Below are 12,143 nucleotides of genomic sequence, written 5' to 3'. Positions count from 1 at the left end.
GGAGCGGCTGGGCCCGTGAGCCATGGCCGCTGAGCCTGCGCGTCCGGAGCCTGTGCTCCGCAACGGGAGAGGCCACAACAGTGAGAGGCCCGCGTACCCCAAAAAAAAAAAAAAAAGGAGGCTGGATAAATAAATTATGGCACATCCATACAAAGGAACACTATATAACTGTCAAAGTAAAATTTTTTGCTGTACCTGTATGGAAAGATCTACAAGGTTTACTGCCAAATGACAAAGCAAGGCCCAGGACAATGTGTATATTATGCTGTCTTTTCTGTTAAAAAGGAGGAAAAGTAATGTGTATTTATGACAGCTGTGGTTGTGTGGAGTGGAGTGGGAACTGGGCAGATGGGGGATGGGTGGGAGGAAAGTTTCCACTGTACACTTTCTTTTATTTTTGAACCATGTGAATGTATTCCCTATTCAAAAAATTAAATTGAAACTTGTTTGCAACTTGAAATTCAAAGCGTCTGGAACGTATCTTCTTCTTCCTCTCCTATAAGACTCAGTGATCCTCTAGGACCTCTGATGTTTTTCAAGGTTGAGCACCCTTTCTTTCTGCTCCCAGACTAGGCTGTGAGTTCCCTGAGGACAGAGGTTCTCTTCTCTCACTCCCTCCAGAGTGCCTAACACTGGGCCTTGCATGGAATGTTAGAATATTTGTTGAGTGAATGCACGGAGGGGAGAGGAGGGAGAAGAGGCTGGGAAGATAGATTTGGGGCCAGCCTATGAAGGAAGACATGCTGATGAGTTGAACAATAGAAGACAGGTATGTTTGGGGTGCGGTTTTTTTACAGTTTTATTGAGGTATAATTTTACATTTACAAACTTTTTGAGGTAGAGAGATGAATTTGGGTAAATGTATACATCGTATAACCTCCACCACAATCCAGTTTTAGAACACTTTCATCACTCCAAAATGTTCCCTCTGTACCTCTGCAGTGATTCCTCACCTCTGTACTCCAGACCCCAGGTAACCACTGACATGCCTCCTGTTGCTAAGGTTTTGGTTTTTCTAGAATTTCATATAAATGAAATCTTAGAGTATGCAGATTTTTGTAGCTGGATTCTTTCACTCAGTTGTTTTTGAGATCCAAAATGTTATTGTGTGTATCAGTAGTTAGTTCCTTTTTACTGTTCAGTAGTATTATATTGTATGTATATGCAAATCCATAGAAACAGAAAGTAGATTAGTGGTTGTCTGGGAATAGGAGAGAGGGGAATCAGGAGATATATGGTTTCTTTTTGGGGTGATGGAAATGTTCTGGCATTAGATGGTGCTGATGGTTGTACAAAATTGTGACTGTACTAAAAGACACTGAATTGTACACTTTAAAATATTAAAACTCATAGAAACAGAGAGTAAAGTGGTGGTTGACAGGGGCTGGGGGGTAGGGGAAGTAGGGAGATGTTGGCCAAAAGTACTAGTTTCTAATTATAAGATGAATAAGTTCTGGGGACCTAATATTGTATGCTGACTATTGTTCACAATACTGTATTGTATACTTAAAAGTTGCTAAGAGAGTAGATCTTACATGTTCTCACCACAAAAGGAAAAAACAATGTAATTATGTGAGGTGATAGATTTATTAACCTTATAATGGTAATCATTTTGTGATATATACATGTATCAAATCATCACTTTGTATACTTGAAACTTAAATGATGTTATATATCAATTATATCTCAATAAATGTGGGGGAAAAATAAAAAATGGTGAATATTCTTTTTTTTTTTGGCCACACCGAGCACCTTGTGGGATCTTAGTTCCCCCGCCAGGGATTGAACCTGGGGCCCCAGCAGTGGAAGCGCTGAATCGTAACCACTGGACAGCCAGGGAATTCCCAAAATGGTGAATTTTATGTTACATAAATTTAGGTAAGCATCACTAGCATGGTTACTAAGCAAACATTCCTTGGAGGCAGACTGACTCGGTTCAGGTCCCCATTTCACTCCTTACATTGGACAAATTATTCCAAGCCTCAGTTTCTTCATCTGTAAAATGGGGGTAAAAAGACAGCCTCTGTCATAGAGCTGTAGGGAGGACTTAATGAGATAATGCATGTAAAGCACTTAGCATGGTACCGACAAGCTCCTAATCAGTAATAGCTACTTTTTAATCCACCCACACCTGTCCTGTCTCAAGTCTCAGTCTATAGGTGGTTAAACTGAACCATCAGGAGATTTAAAAAACTTGTCCCCTTGTTGAGCGGCATTCTATAAGAGAACTGATTTTTGTTTTTCCAAAATGTCAACGTCATGACAGACTAAAGAACGGTTCTAGATTGAAGGAGACTCAGTAGACATGACAACTAAACTCTACGTGTGATTCTGAATTGGGTGTGGGGAAAAAATTGCTATCGAGGACATTATTGGGACAATTGACAAAAATGTAACATGGACAACAGAATCAGTGTTAGATTTCCTGATTTTGATAACTGTAGTGTGTAGGGCCAGGACTAGATGTGGCAAGCAAGGCTCCTAGGGTGCAAAATTTAAGGAAGCCCCCCTTGGGATCACTCACTCCCAGGCCTTGCTTGCCTCCCCCTGGATCTGGCCCTGGTGTTGTGGTGATGTAAGAGAATGTCCTTGTTCTTAGGAAGTACACACTGAAGTATTAAGGGGAAAGGCATGCCAATGTACGCAACTAACCCTCCAAGAGTTCAGAAATATTAATAATATTTATATAGGTAGAGAGAGAGAATATTAAAGCATATGTGGCAAAATGTTATTATTATAATTGGTGAATAGGGATAAAGGTATTCAGAAGTTCTTTGTACTGTTCTTGCAAGTTGTCTGTAAGTTGAATTTTTTAAGTCACTTGCCCATGTGATAAAGTTCCTTTAGCAGCAGAGCTGGAATTTGAACCCTCTGTAGCCTCCAGCCCTCCACACACTGTACTGTATGGAGCTGCCCGGTGACCCTTATAGTTATAAGCTGAAGCCAGGGCCTCGGAGGGCCTCCTGACCAGGTGCCTCAGGAAGGAGGTGGCCCAGGTGCCTTAGAGCAGTGTTTTTCCAACTTTTAACATGCACACAAATCACTTGGGGATCTTGTTAAAGTGCAGATTCTGATTCAGTGGATCCCAGGTGGGGCTGGAGTGTCTATGTTTCTAACAAGTTCCCAGATGAGGCTGATACTGCTGTTCCCTGGATCAGAGTTCCAGAGGCAAGGTCCTAGATTCCAGGGCCCAGAACTATAGGGTCTAAAATGCAAATTTTATTGGGGAGGGGAATAATGGTAAGGAACATTTGGGAGACAGTCCACAGTTGTGATTCTATGCACTCCGAATGGTTTTCAATCATAAGGTCAGCTTTCTTTTTTCAAACATCCTTTCATTCAATGTACATGCAGAGTGAGCCTACTGGATGCCATACTTTAGAGTAAGGAATTGAATGGTGATGAACATTAACTGAAAGGGTTATAATTTATCCAGTCTTTCCTCTTCCCTAGGAGACTCCAAATCAGCCTTAAATCTAGACAGTTTTTAGTCCAACAAGTGAACTTGGCATCTAACAGTCTCACAAAGCACCGAGCTGATCTCCCCGTGCTGTGCAGCTGCTTCCCACTAGCTATCTATTTTACATTTGGTAGTGTATATATGTCCATGCCACTCTCTCACTTCATCCCAGCTTACCCTTCCCCCTTCCCATGTCCTCAAGTCCCAGGCACAAGAGGGAACATTGCAGGCAGGGAGTGCTATAAATGATGATATCATCAAAATCAAAAACAAACCAACAAAAAAAAGAGTTGGCATTTGTGCTATGGTATCATTTTAGGGATGTAAGAATTTTATAATGAATATTTGTACAAAGGGATTGTAGCTTTCAGCTCTAAGGGGGAAACTATTATACCTTAACATCACCAACATCTTTTATTTTTGAAGCATTTTTCCTGGGAGACAACCTTGAGGAAAATCATTAGCTTTACCTTGAACCAAAATTACAGTTACTATTTTCTTAGAGATTTGAGGATAATCAAGTGCCACCTTTTAGAGGGGAGGTACTTGAAGGAGAAGAAGGATGCTGTGAGCATCTCAGCAGCACATACCCCACATCTAACCCTCAGGAAGGAGCTGTGTGAAGGGTAAGGATACCTGGTTCCAAGACTCAGCCTTTCAGTCCCCCTCTTCCAAGAAAAGGAGGCCGGCAGAGCCCTCACCTCTCTGAGGCTCCCAGAACACTTGCCACTGCTCTGAGCATTTTCTTTCCCTTTTTCCCAGTGGCAGCTGCTGCCTCTCTGCTTTTGCTTCTTCCCCTTTCCTTTGCCTGGCTAACTTTCACTTCCCTGGCACTTCTGATAAGCTGCACCCAGCTGCTGCCTTTTTTTTTTTTAACATCTTTATTGGAGTATAATTGCTTTACAACGGTGTGTTAGTTTCTTCTGTATCACAAAGTGAATCAGCTATACATATACATATATCCTCATATCCCCTCCCTCTTGCGTCTCCCTCCCACCCTCCCTATCCCACCCCTCTAGGTGGTCACAGAGCACCGAGCTGATCTCCCTGTGCTATGCGGCTGCTTCCCACTAGCTACCTATTTTACATTTGGTAGTGTACATATGTCCATGCCACTCTCTCACTTCGTCCCAGCTTACCCTTCCCCCTCCCCGTGTCCTCAAGTCCATTCTCTACTTCTGCATCTTTATTCCTGTCCTGCCCCTAGGTTCTTCAGAACTTTTTTTTTTTAGATTCCATATATATGTGTTAGCGTACGGTATTTGTTTTTCTCTTTCTGACCTAGTTCACTCTGTATGACAGTCTCTAGGTCCGTCCACCTCAATACAAATAACTCAATTTTGTTTCCGTTTATGGCGAGTAATATTCCATTGTATATATGTGCCACATCTTCTTTATCCGTTCATCTGTCGATGGACACTTAGGTTGCTTCCATGTCCTGGCTATTGTAAGTAGAGCTACAACGAACATTGTGGTACATGACTCTTTTTGAATTATGGTTTTCTCCAAAATATACAAGCAGCTCATGCAGCTCAGCTGCTACCTTTTAACTGTCCCCACACTTCCTGGCCTCCGCTCCCTCCCTGCCTATGGCCACCCAGAGCTTGCCGGAGCCTGGCCTGCAAGGTGAACCTGGTGGAGAAGCACTGCAGGATCCAGGGTCGGCGCCTAAGTTGCGAGGGGGTCACAGCCCTTTCTGAGGCCGAGCAAGACCCCTCCATTGCTGGGTACCTGCATATCCATGTACGCATCTTTAATCGCCAAGGAAATGAGAAGGCCCTGGAGGCCACTGGTGGTCAGAGCTCTTTCCTCTCTCTCCTTTTCAGGGATGCTGCTTATCAGGTCAGCTCCTACCTGGTTCAACAATAACACCTATCCTCTCTAAAAAAGATGCCCTGGCTCAGAAGCCCCCTCCAGCCTGGATGCCCCATCTGCCCTCCCCAGCACATAGATAAATGGCTTTGCCGGGGAGCTTTCTGGTCTGAACTTGCCTGAGGCTATGCCGGTTAGTTAGAATGCAGATCCTAAATCCTATCCTAACCACAGTCCACAAAGTCCCCTGGGATAGGGTTCTTTGTTGGAGGGTTTGACCCAAAGGCCCTGGAAAGGCAGGCTCATGCCCTCCTCCCCTACAGACTGCCCTCGTGCTATGCGGCTGCTTCCCACTAGCTACCTATTTTACATTTGGTAGTGTACATATGTCCATGCCACTCTCTCACTTCGTCCCAGCTTACCCTTCCCCCTCCCCGTGTCCTCAAGTCCATTCTCTACTTCTGCATCTTTATTCCTGTCCTGCCCCTAGGTTCTTCAGAACTTTTTTTTTTTAGATTCCATATATATGTGTTAGCGTACGGTATTTGTTTTTCTCTTTCTGACCTAGTTCACTCTGTATGACAGTCTCTAGGTCCGTCCACCTCAATACAAATAACTCAATTTTGTTTCCGTTTATGGCGAGTAATATTCCATTGTATATATGTGCCACATCTTCTTTATCCGTTCATCTGTCGATGGACACTTAGGTTGCTTCCATGTCCTGGCTATTGTAAGTAGAGCTACAACGAACATTGTGGTACATGACTCTTTTTGAATTATGGTTTTCTCCAAAATATACAAGCAGCTCATGCAGCTCAGCTGCTACCTTTTAACTGTCCCCACACTTCCTGGCCTCCGCTCCCTCCCTGCCTATGGCCACCCAGAGCTTGCCGGAGCCTGGCCTGCAAGGTGAACCTGGTGGAGAAGCACTGCAGGATCCAGGGTCTGCTCCTAAGTTGCGAGGGGGTCACAGCCCTTTCTGAGGCCGAGCAAGACCCCTCCATTGCTGGGTACCTGCATATCCATGTACGCATCTTTAATCGCCAAGGAAATGAGAAGGCCCTGGAGGCCACTGGTGGTCAGAGCTCTTTCCTCTCTCTCCTTTTCAGGGATGCTGCTTATCAGGTCAGCTCCTACCTGGTTCAACAATAACACCTATCCTCTCTAAAAAAGATGCCCTGGCTCAGAAGCCCCCTCCAGCCTGGATGCCCCATCTGCCCTCCCCAGCACATAGATAAATGGCTTTGCCGGGGAGCTTTCTGGTCTGAACTTGCCTGAGGCTATGCCGGTTAGTTAGAATGCAGATCCTAAATCCTATCCTAACCACAGTCCACAAAGTCCCCTGGGATAGGGTTCTTTGTTGGAGGGTTTGACCCAAAGGCCCTGGAAAGGCAGGCTCATGCCCTCCTCCCCTACAGACTGCCCTCCGTCCTAACTGCTCCTCCAGGGAGCAAATCAGAACTGATTCTTCAGCAAAGGAAAAAGCCACAGTGGGCAATCACAGGCCAGGCCTAGGGTTTGCCTCCCTCCCTTCCCCACTTTTCCAACTCTCAGTCATTCGTAGGGCCCAACCCTCTGTCTACCAGTGACTCCGTCTCAGCTGATCTCATCCAAAAAACCACAAGCCCCCAACTGGCACTTGATTTCCTACCATCTTGTGTGTTTGCATTCTCCTTCATTAGGAGACAATAAAATAGTGGTGGGCATTATGGATGAGCTTTGGAGTCAAAGGGACCTATGTTCAAATCCTTCTCCATCACTGTGTTCCTAGGCAAGTTACTGAATCTTCTCAGCTTTAGTTACTTCATCTGTAAAAATAGGTATCATCATACTTCTTTAAAGTTTTTTCCCTGAGAATTAACTGAAAATTCTCTCCAACAAAAATTTATTGTGTCTACTGTTTGCCAGGCACTGCTCTAGATGGGGATGTAGTGGTGTATGAGACAAATTCTTTGTCTTTAAAGCGCTTACATTCTACAGACAATAAGCATGTAGCCAAACAAATAATATAATATTAAATAGTGATTTTTTTTTTCAAAAAGATCATAGAGAATGACTAGATTTCGAGAGAGGGTGGAGTAGTATTTTAAATAGGGTGATTAGGGAAGGTTGTCTGAAGAGGTGACATCTGAACAGACCTGAGGTGTAAAGGAGTGAGCTATGCAAAAATCTGGGGAGAGCAGGTATAAAGATCCTGAAGCAGAAATGAGCCTAGTGTGTTAATGTAACAACAGTAGGATCAGTGCAGATAGGACAGGGTAAGAGAGAGGAGCAAGGTTGGAGATAAGATCAAAGAGGTAATATGTGTGGGAAAGATTTGGCATGTAGTAAGTGTTCCATAAATTATTCTTGAAGGGATCTCATTTTCCTAACAACGCTGTATGCTCCTGAGGGCATTCATATTCATATAAACAAATATTTACTGAGTGCCTACTAGGTGTCAGCTACAGTGCTACAAGATAGGGATATAATAATGCAAAGACAGTCGTGGGAGAGAAAATTAATAAGAAAATGAGCAGGGTGCAGTGCAGGATTGCAACCTTAGGAGCTGAACTTGGACTCAGGGGCATCCTGATGCTTGCCATGCTATTATACAACACTGCTTAGGAAAGTGCCCAGTGAATCATTATTTGAATATTAAGAGATGGAAAAAGAGATACAGGGTAAATATGAACCAAAAGAACTCCATTTAATATCACTCAATATAGACCTTAAAGTAGAAAACATCGTAAGGGACAAAGAGGACTTCATATGCAGTATAGACTGAGAAGCTATAAAGATTATAAAGTATATGCACCTAACAATATCACTTCAAAAAAACATAAAGCAACAACTGATAGAAGAATCAACAACCGTAATTGGACATTTAATATAGAGATATTCCTTAACTTACTATGGGGTTATAGCCTGATAAAAAGTTGAAAACACGTTTAATACACCTAAACTATTGATCATAGCTTAGCCTAGCCTACCTTAAGCATGCTCAGAACACTTAACATTAGCCAACAGTTGGGTAAAATTATCTAACACAAAGCCTATTTTATATAATAAAGTGTTGAATATTTCATGTAATTTATTGAATACCATACTGAAAGTGAAAAACAAAGTGGTACAGAATGGTTGTAAATGTATCAGTTGTTCACCCTGGTGATCTTGTGGCTGACTGGGAACTATGACTCACTGTCACTGCCCAGCATCAGGAGAGAGTATTGTACTGCATGTCGATAGCCCAGGAAAAGATCAAAGTTCAAAATTCGAAGTACAGTTTCTACTGAAACTGTATAGCTTTCCCATCATCGTAGATTTGAAAAATCCTAAGTTGAACCATCATAGGTCAGGGACTGTGTGTATTACCTTAGAAACTGATAGATCAAATAGTTTTTTTTTTTAAAGTGAAGATAAAAAATATATATTTTTTAAAAAATAAATTTATTTATTTTATTTATTTATTTTTGGCTGCATTGGGTCTTCGTTGTGGTGCGTTGGCTTCTCATTGTGGTGGCTTCTCTTGTTGCGGAGCACTGGCTCTAGGCGCACGGGCTCAGTAGTTGTGGCTTGCGGGTTTTAGAGCGCAGGCTCAGTAGTTGTGGCGCACGGGCTTAGTTGCTCCACGGCGTGTGTGATCTTCCCGGACCAGGGTTCGAAACCGTGTCCCCTGCATTGGCAGGTGGATTTTTAACTACTGCACCACCAGGGAAGCCCCTATAAAACACATTTTAATGACTCAATTAGTAAGCTCAGTCTAATAGAGAGCTTTATACTCAACAAATAAAGTATATATATTCTTTCCAAGAATATATGGAATAGTCTCAAAGATCAGTCATGTACTAATCGTGCACCTCAATAAATTCCAAAGGGTTTAACACCATACAGCCCATGTTCTCTAATGAAGAATGCAATAAATTTAGAAATCAATAACAAAAGGATAGCTTAAAATTCCTAAAAATCTGAAAATGCAAAAAATACTATTAAATACTAGAATAAAAAAATTAAAATAAGGAAAATTACAAGATACAAGGAAACACCACGTGTCAAAGTGTATGTAAGGTAGTCCTTAAAAGGGATTTATAGTACCGCATGCACTTATTTAACAAACAAGAAACATTGAAACCAAATGAGCTAAGCGTTCAGTGCAAAAGCCCATAAAGATAAGGGCAAAAATCAATGATATTTGATGATGGTGGGGGAGAGGAAAGAAAAGCAATAAATATGAATAGCAAAATCAAAAAGTAATTTGTTCAAAAGAAGGATAAAGGAAATGAGTATACTGGTGTCATTGAGAACTGAGATTTTGACATGGCAGAAAGGAGAATACATGTAAGATGGATGAGGTTACATAGTTCTGAACTTGAATTGAAAGTGTGTGGGGCTTCCCTGGTGGCACAGTGGTTAAGAATCCGCCTGCCGATTCAGGGGACACGGGTTCGAACCCTGGTCCGGGAAGATCCCACATGCCGTGGAGCAACTAAGCCCGTGCACCACAACTACTGAGCCTGCGCTCTAGAGCCCGGGACCCACAACTACTGAGCCCCCGTGCCACAACTACTGAAGCCCACGCGCCTAGAGTCCGTGCTCCGCTACAAGAGAAGCCACTGCAATGAGAAGCCCGTGCACCACAATGAAAGAGTAGCCCCGGCTCACCGCAGCTAGAGAAACCCCACGCACAGTAACGAAGACCCAGCACAGCCAAAAATAAATAAACAAAATAAATTGTAAAAAGAGGCCAAATGCACAAATTTTAAGGGGAAAAAAAATCCATAGATTTGATGAAATCAAAATTAAATATTTCTGTCCTATGGAGGCCATCATAAATAGAACTGACGGACAAGTGGTCAATTGGGAGAAGTTATTTGTAATATTCAAAATCAACACAAAATAAATATAATATTCAAAAAAACTCCTTTAAGATAGCTTTAAGGAAAAGACAGGGAATCTGACAGAAAACTAAATGAGCATAGGATACGAAGAGGCAATTCACAGAAGGAGAAACCTGAATGACTAATAAGTCTATGAAGAGATGTTTAACCTCATTAGTAATCAGTGAAATGTAAATCAAAACTAAATACCATTTTACACCTCTCAGATTGGAGAAAAGAAAATCAGATGCCATTAACTGCTGGCAGTGGGTGGGGCGACAGGACGCTTAAGGTGCTCCCGATGGGAGTGTAAGTGACTGCTCCTGGCGTGGTCATTCAGGAGAGCCCTGGGCACTACTGCGTGGGGATAAGGCTGGGTAGCCCTAAACCCCAGCAGTTCCACTCCTGAGCTTATCCTCAAGAGAAACTTAAGGTTGTTGTGAGAATCACATGAGCTACATTCAGGAATCAAAGATTAGTTCTTTTGCCCCATCCCTTTTTGGCAAACTCTTATTTCCAAGTGGCTCTCAGACTTTTTCACCTGGATGTACGTAATGAAGTTGGCAAAAGGATCTAGAAAGGGAATACCCTTTCACAAGATGACTGATTGCCAGCACTTGTCAGTCACTTCCTGGTTAACAATCATAGGAGCAACAACACTTTACACCCTTTGGGCACTTAAAAATTTGCTAAGCATTTTTGCATGTGTGATCTCATGTCAGCTATTCAATAACTCTGTGAGGAAGGTGCCATTAACATTTTAAATTAATTAAAAAATTTTTTAAATTTTTAAATTGAAATATAGTTGATTTACAATATTTTGTTAGTTGCAGGTGTACAGCAAAGTGATTCGGTTATGCTCATATATGTATATACCTATATTCTTTTCCATTATAGTTTATTACAAGATACTTAATATAGGTCCCTGTGCTTTACAGTAAATCATTGTTGCTTATCTATTTTATATATGGTAGTGTGCATCTGTTAATCCCATACTCCCAATTTATCCCTGCCCCTTCCCCTTTGGTAACCATAAGTTTGTTTTCTATGTCTGTGAGTCTGTTTCTGTTTTATAAATAAGTTCATTTGTACTAATTTTTATATTCCACATATAAGTGATATCATATAATATTTGTCTTTGTCTGACTTCACTTAGTATGATCATCTCTAGGTCCATTTGTGTTGCTGCAAATGGCATTATTTCATTATTTTCTATGGCTTAGTAATATTCCACTGTATATATATATATATATATATATATATACACCACACCTTCTTTATCCATTCATCTGTCAATGGACACTTAGGTTGGCTCTTGTAAATAGTGCCTCTATGAACATTGGGGTGCATGTATCTTTTCGAATTAGAGCTTTCTTCTTTTCCAGATATAGGCCCAGGAGTGGGATTGCAGGATCACAGGGTAGCTCTATTTTCAGTTTTTTAAGGAACCTTCATACTGTTCTCCACAGCAGCTACACCAATCTACATTCCCACAGGGTAGGAGGGTTCCCTTTTCTCCACACCCTTTCCAGCATTTATTATTTGTAGACTTTTTGATGATGGCCGTTAACTTTTTTTTTTTTATAGATAAGGAAACAGAGGCTCAGAAGATAAAAATCCAAAGAAGTCTCATAGCTACTACTCAGGATTGTCAGGATTTATATTGGATCAGATGGCTAGGGAGCACAGTGACCTGTTAGGTTATAGTAGTTACTACTCTTTTGGTTGCAAATAATACAACTTCGACAGGAACAACTGAGGGAGGAAAGCCCTAAGGTGATGGGGAAGGCTTTCATTTCTACCCAAACTGCAGCTGCTCTTGTCCTAGCTTTTCCTGATCTGTAACCGCTCACTGCTCCTCCCGACTCTTCCCTCAGCATTGACCACACCAGACCCCATCTCCTCAATCTCATCTACCATCAGCACTTCCTTCCAAGGCCTCACTTAGCAGAAACCATCACGGATGAAGCCACCACTGCTACTTCGAGGGCATTTGCATTAGCAGGATCTTAAAA

Source organism: Physeter macrocephalus, chromosome 19, assembly GCF_002837175.3.
Source record: "Physeter macrocephalus isolate SW-GA chromosome 19, ASM283717v5, whole genome shotgun sequence".
NCBI classification, from domain to species: Eukaryota; Metazoa; Chordata; class Mammalia; order Artiodactyla; family Physeteridae; genus Physeter; species Physeter macrocephalus.
This window is presented reverse-complemented; position numbering follows the sequence as displayed.